General features: G+C 37.7%; 1 long non-coding RNA gene across 3 annotated transcripts in view; it reads right to left on the bottom strand.

The window, feature by feature from the left end:
- Positions 1 to 635: 635 nt before the first annotated feature.
- Positions 636 to 6,000, bottom strand: part of LOC119826213 — a 58,200-nt gene continuing 52,835 nt past the window's right edge. For all 3 annotated transcript variants that reach the window (XR_005287373.1, XR_005287374.2, XR_005287372.2), the window contains 2 exons: positions 2,398 to 2,500; positions 636 to 776 (listed from right to left, as the gene is read on the bottom strand). This is a non-coding gene — a long non-coding RNA (uncharacterized LOC119826213). The remainder of the gene's footprint in view (positions 777 to 2,397; positions 2,501 to 6,000) is intronic.

Here is a 6,000-nt window from a genome sequence, read left to right as displayed (position 1 = left end):
CACTCCTGTGAAAAAGACCAGGCCTTCCTGACACAGGTCCACTGGCCCTCGGCATCCCATCTGCGCACCAATTCCTTTTAGAATATCATAACCGAGTTAAAGATGCCAAATCTGTCTTTTATCTTTTGAAGACAAAGAAGAAAGTCAAGTAAACAGAAATTTTGGATTAAGAAGGAAAAATTAAATTTAATAGAGCTTTAGTTGGATAGAAAGAAAAATTATTAGAAAAGAAGCTATTATTTAAAAGTATAAAACAAAGCATGTTACAGCACACAGGCATTCCCTATCTCCATCTCATGACTATATGACATGAGAAATGGAAACATCATGCATTCCACTGCAGGCAACCTTTTCTTCACTAATGTAAGTACTGTTTACTGATTTAGCCACTTCAGTTATATACCCAAAAGTGAGAGCAAGAAACACAAACAAAGGTGATATATCATATAACTCACACACACACACATATACATACACACACACACACGTATACATACATACATACACACACACACGTATACACACACACACACACACACACACACACACACACACACACACACACACATATATATATATATATATATATGCTGACAGAGTGAGTGCCACTCCCTATTAACATTGTGGGGGTCAATTTCATTCAAATTACCACATTCTATTCCCTGGCCCCTATAAGCTTGTAACAATATCATAATGCAAAATACACTTAGTCCAACTTCAGAAGTTACCATCCAAAGTTTCTTCTGAGACTCACCCAATTTCTTAACTGCAAGGCCCTGTAAAATAAAAATAAAAATCAGATCACATACTTCCAACATATAATGGCACAAGATATACATTACCATTCCAAAACATAGGAAAAAGAGCATAGTGAGGAAATATAGAACCAAAACAAGACCAGGAATCAGCTGGGCAAACTTCAAACATCAGATCTCCATGCCTGATGCCAAAATACTCTTCAGATCTCCAACTCTGCTCTGGTTTGACTACAACACACTTCTTTACCTTGGGTTGGTTCCACGCCCAGCTAGCAGCTGTCCTCAGCAAGTATCCCATGACTCTGGCATCTCTAACAATTTAGGTTCTCTAAGATCTTCCAGGCTTCGACTTCACAGCTTCACACAATGGCCTCTTTACTAGACCTCCATTCAGGAAGACCCCTGATGCACGCCCAACCTCAGCAGCTTTACTCTCTAACTCCTTTCTTCCATCCTTAACTCATGAAGCCAGAACCACATGGCTGAAGCTGCCAAGTTCTGCTGCTTGCTGGGGCTGGAACATAGCTCCCTCACTCAATTACATATTGCTGTCTTTCACTACCTAAGTTTTCTTGTCCTGAAACATACTCTGTATACCAGGTTGACCTCAAAATCAGATATCCAACAACCTCTGCCTCCCATGTGCTGAGATTAAAGGTGTGCCTGACAACACCTACTGGCTCTAAGCTTTTCATCAGTTTCTCTCAACAGGTTGGAAACATAGCTGGGTAGGATCCTATCCTGAGGTCACCAATCATTTTATTCCATTTCTTAACCTGTTTATCTCCCCGAACACAGAATTTAGCTATATTACAATTCCTAGTGCTCTTTTTCATCTCAAAATGTTCATTTTGTAATATCCCTGCTCAGCTTGCTCCTTTTCATTTTAAATATTCACTAGAGTTACCACTAAAAATCACATAACAGAGCCTATTCTCAGCTGTTTTGAGATTTCTTCTAACAACATAATTAATCCAGAACTCTTCACTTTAGTCTCAGGAAAATGCTACGGACAAGGGCAAAGGGCAGTCACTTCCTCCATCAAAATATCACAAGAACAATGTCTAAGTCACATACTAACATTTTTTCCTCTGAAAACTCCGGAGGTAGCCTCCCAAGTTCATCAAATCACACCCAATACAACTGTCTTCCATGCTCCCACTAGTTGCTTAAAATAAAATAATCAGAAGAGATATGCTCTAAAACAGCAATAAAGAATATATGGTTAGTTGCCAGGCATGTTAGCACACACCTTGAATCCCAGTGCTCAAGAGGCAGAGGCAGGAGCTGTGAGATCCGACTTTGTTGATAAATTTAGTTCTAGGCCAACCGTAACTATAAAGTAAAACTATGTCTAGAAATATAAAGAATTTAATAATGTAAGTCTCTACATAAAGCATAACACAGATGATTATCAACAATTACACACTATAATTATATGTGCTATACCTCTATATAGCTATCAGTATTGGGTGGCTTATGCCATTATCATCACAAATATGTGAAAACATAATATGTAGCCAATGGGCCATAAACACTTTTCAGCTCCACAGTAAAGCCTTAGGGAGCACCATTGTATATGTGATTCACTGTTGAACAAATTATCCTATGTGTTTAACTCTTGTGTATCAATACTTACCTTAAATAGAAGCAAGTGGATTTGCAATAATCAATGGTCTGTTCCAAAAATTACTTTGTCTCTCGATGGCTCTATATAACTCCAGAGATATTGTCTCTTATTCCTAGGAATAAATAATACCATTTTGCAATTAAAAGCCTATTAAAATCAGAACAGCATTAGAAAACAAGATGTTCGATAGAAATTAAAATTGTATAGTATAATAGTTATAGACCATTAATAATGAGTTAAATACAAAACAAAATCCCAAAAGCATAAATATATAAAAATTATTTACAAAGGAACTTAATAAAAATTAAGAGTCATATATCAGAAATAGATCATGTTCACTGTGTGTGTGCTCAATGAAATGGTTAGTTACTAGCTAGAACTGTGATATAATAAAGAAAAGACATCCCTGCTTCTCAAACTGTAATGTGAAGTCTCATGTTTTTCAAACTCTTACTGCATAAAAGTAGAAACAAAGGAACAAAGATCAAAGTTGCAAGATCATTTGTGAAAAAATTTATAGAATAAATAAATAAATATTGCTCTTATAAGCATATTCAGCAACATCAACAAAAACATTTGTTGTGATAAGAATATTGGTCATCACCTCCAATAAGATAGCCATATTTAGTGTTTCAGGAAATCTGAGCATAAGGGAGCACAGGGAAGATAAGGCCTGGGGACTTCCAAACATCATCATCTATGGATGCCCAGGCCATGGTATTGCTGATTAGCTGGTGTGTAAATGTATCTCCTAACCTTCAAAAGCAAGTTGCTGACCCTGGTTATTCCCTGATGTTGGTATTGATTGAGCAGCTTTGCAGACGGTGTTCATTGTTAATACTTTCTCAAAAATCAGTCTCTTCCTATTTTTTCAGGAACTAAAAACATTTTTCTTTCATCTAATCCAATTCAGTCAACATTGTAGGAGAGAACATCAGAGCTGGTTTGCCTGGCATCATCACCTCTGGTGCCTGATCATGTAGATAAGGCCTCGTTCCTGAACATCTAATTTTTATATTTAGAGTTGATTTGAATGATTTTATTCTGTTTTTTCTCTAATCATCTGAAGAGTTATCTGTCCGGACAGTGACTACTGAGAAGCATTTAAGAGTCTAGGCAACAGTCATTAAACAATGATGAAGCAGATAGAAGATTGTTACTTTATAAAAAGAGCAAGACCCCAAAATCTACAGAGTCTCTGGGGAAGGACTAGATTGACTTTTCTCATCTCTGCTATAGATTGTTCTCTGCACAAATAATTATCATTCTAGAAGAAATGGCATAGATTCCTTCATAGGCAGCCAAAAGAAAACCTGTGAAAGTTATATTATCCATAATACTTTTTTGATTGTTTGTTTGTTTTGTTTTGGTTTTGAGACAGGATTTCTCTGTGTAGCCCTGGCTATCCTAGAACTCACACTACAGACCAAACTGGTTTCGAACTCCCAGAGAGCTACCTGCCTCTGCCTTCCAAGTGCTGGGATTGAAAGCATGCTCTACCACTGCTTGGTGCATCCATACTACTTTAGTTAGTGAATTTAAACTACTTCAGATTCATGGGCTCTATGATCTACTATGTCAGACATTTTGAAGGAACAAAGGTCTAATCTCCATTTTGGGTAGGTAAACCCATACAAATGGAACAATTGTCACAAGTGTGAAAAGATAAGATGAAAAAGATCCCTTTAGACTGAAAACAGTGTAGTCAGTTAAGAATAATACGCAGCTACTTCCTTGGAATGTCTCAACTCTGGGTTTAACAACTGTGACCTACATACAAAATGCAGTCCACAAGCTAAAAATGAGATTTAGATTTTCAAAAGGTGGCTATGGAAGCTGTCAGAGAAAAAAAACTGCTTGATGGAGAAGTGCAAGGCTCACTAAGGCTCAATAATTTACCATCTTATCTTTTCAGGAAATATCACCCAACATCCAGCCTGATTAGCAGCCATCTTAGAGAAAGAGTTTACTCAAAACATGAACTTACTCAAATCATGTTATTAGCAAAGGGAACATAGGAAACTGAGTTGAGGGCGCAGAACTTTAAGCCCATTCTTTAAAGTTTTATCCAAACCATAATAAACAAGAACATACAGAGGTGAGTGCATCTTGTGCAGAAGTTTTCTGCTCAATATGACCATGTCACTCCCAGTTTCTTGACTGTTGTAAACCCCATGTCATCTGTTTTGGAGACATTCTAGAAAACTTTTAGGTCTAGGTCTAGATTTGTAATAGCTGCAATTTTTCAGATTTGTCAAATTTCCTTTATTTTTATAGCGTATTGAAAAAGAGGGCAGAGAGTTTTGAACGAAGAGAGCAAAGTGTTGCATAATTCATGGCATAGAAAGCTGAAACAAGTTCAATTTGCTCTACTAACAGGAGCCATGATTTGGAATGCCTTAGGGAGGAAGCATGATAGAATTTCAGCAATTGTGGGGGCTGTGGTTTTTCAAAAGGAAAATGTTCAAATGGCTCCAGAAAAACAAATCAACCATTTAGATTTACATATTTATAACCCATAAGGGAAGGTAATTGCATAAAATTCTACTATGAGGCCCTCAACAGTTCTTTAGAGGTGACATCAATCCAATGTTCTACCTCTAAAGTTTTTCCAGAATGATTTAGCTACAGCAGGAGCTGAGTGAGTGTGTCCATGCTTTCCTAGAGAAATATCTAGCCACAGTTTAGCATGAGGCAAGTTTATTGCTGTCATATTTTGATTCATGAAAAAATTTTCCATGTGGATGCTTTAGTCATTTAGTGATATCAGCTGGCTATTCACATTTTGTCAGATTTTACAGTCACTGATCACATAAGCTCACACTTACTCGTTTCCTTTCAGATCCCACTAGGCTGTGTTATGACATATACTATCATGGAAGCCATGACTTTGGGGACTTCTCTTTTTTTCCTTTTTTTCAGAAGTTCACACATATATACAGTGTGTTTTGACCATATCAGCTCTCCATTCCCACTCCAACTCCTCTTGGATACCCTGCTTTATACTTCTCCCAACTTCTTGACATTAGAGCTTTACTGATAGCTTAGGAGGTTCCATGCTTTTTGTATTCTTTCATATATTACAACCTGAAAAGAGTTTCCCCTCCCTCTTATCCCCCTAGTCTCTGCCCCCAATCTTCCCTCTCTCCAAGATCCACTCCCCTTTGTCTGCCCTCAGAAAAGAACAAGCTTCCCAGGGACACCAATCAAACATGGCATAAGAAGCTTCAATAAAACCAGGCTGAATAAACAACACAGTGGAGGGAAAGGGTCTCATAAATAGGCAAAAAAAGTTAGAGACAGCCCCTGCCCCACTGTTGGGAGAACTGCAAGAACACCAAACTACTCAGCCGTAACATAGTATGCTGAGAACCTAGGTCAGATCTCTACAGACTCTCTGGTCACTGAAAGCCCCTGTAAGTCCTGGTCAGTTGATTCTGTGGGTGGTGTTCTCCTTTCCCCTCTGGTTCCTCTGATCTTCCCCCAACTCCTCCACAGTACTCCCAGAGGATCCACTGATTTGACTGCAATCCTTTGAGGGTAATATCATGACATCTATTTATTAACATGATTGATGTTTATTATTTTAAAAAATAACAAAGAAATTTTCTT

The sequence above is a fragment of the Arvicola amphibius genome, chromosome 11 (genome assembly GCF_903992535.2).
Source record: "Arvicola amphibius chromosome 11, mArvAmp1.2, whole genome shotgun sequence".
Taxonomy (NCBI): domain Eukaryota; kingdom Metazoa; phylum Chordata; class Mammalia; order Rodentia; family Cricetidae; genus Arvicola; species Arvicola amphibius.
Note: the sequence above shows the minus strand (reverse complement) of the source record. Positions and strands in the feature narration are given on the sequence as shown.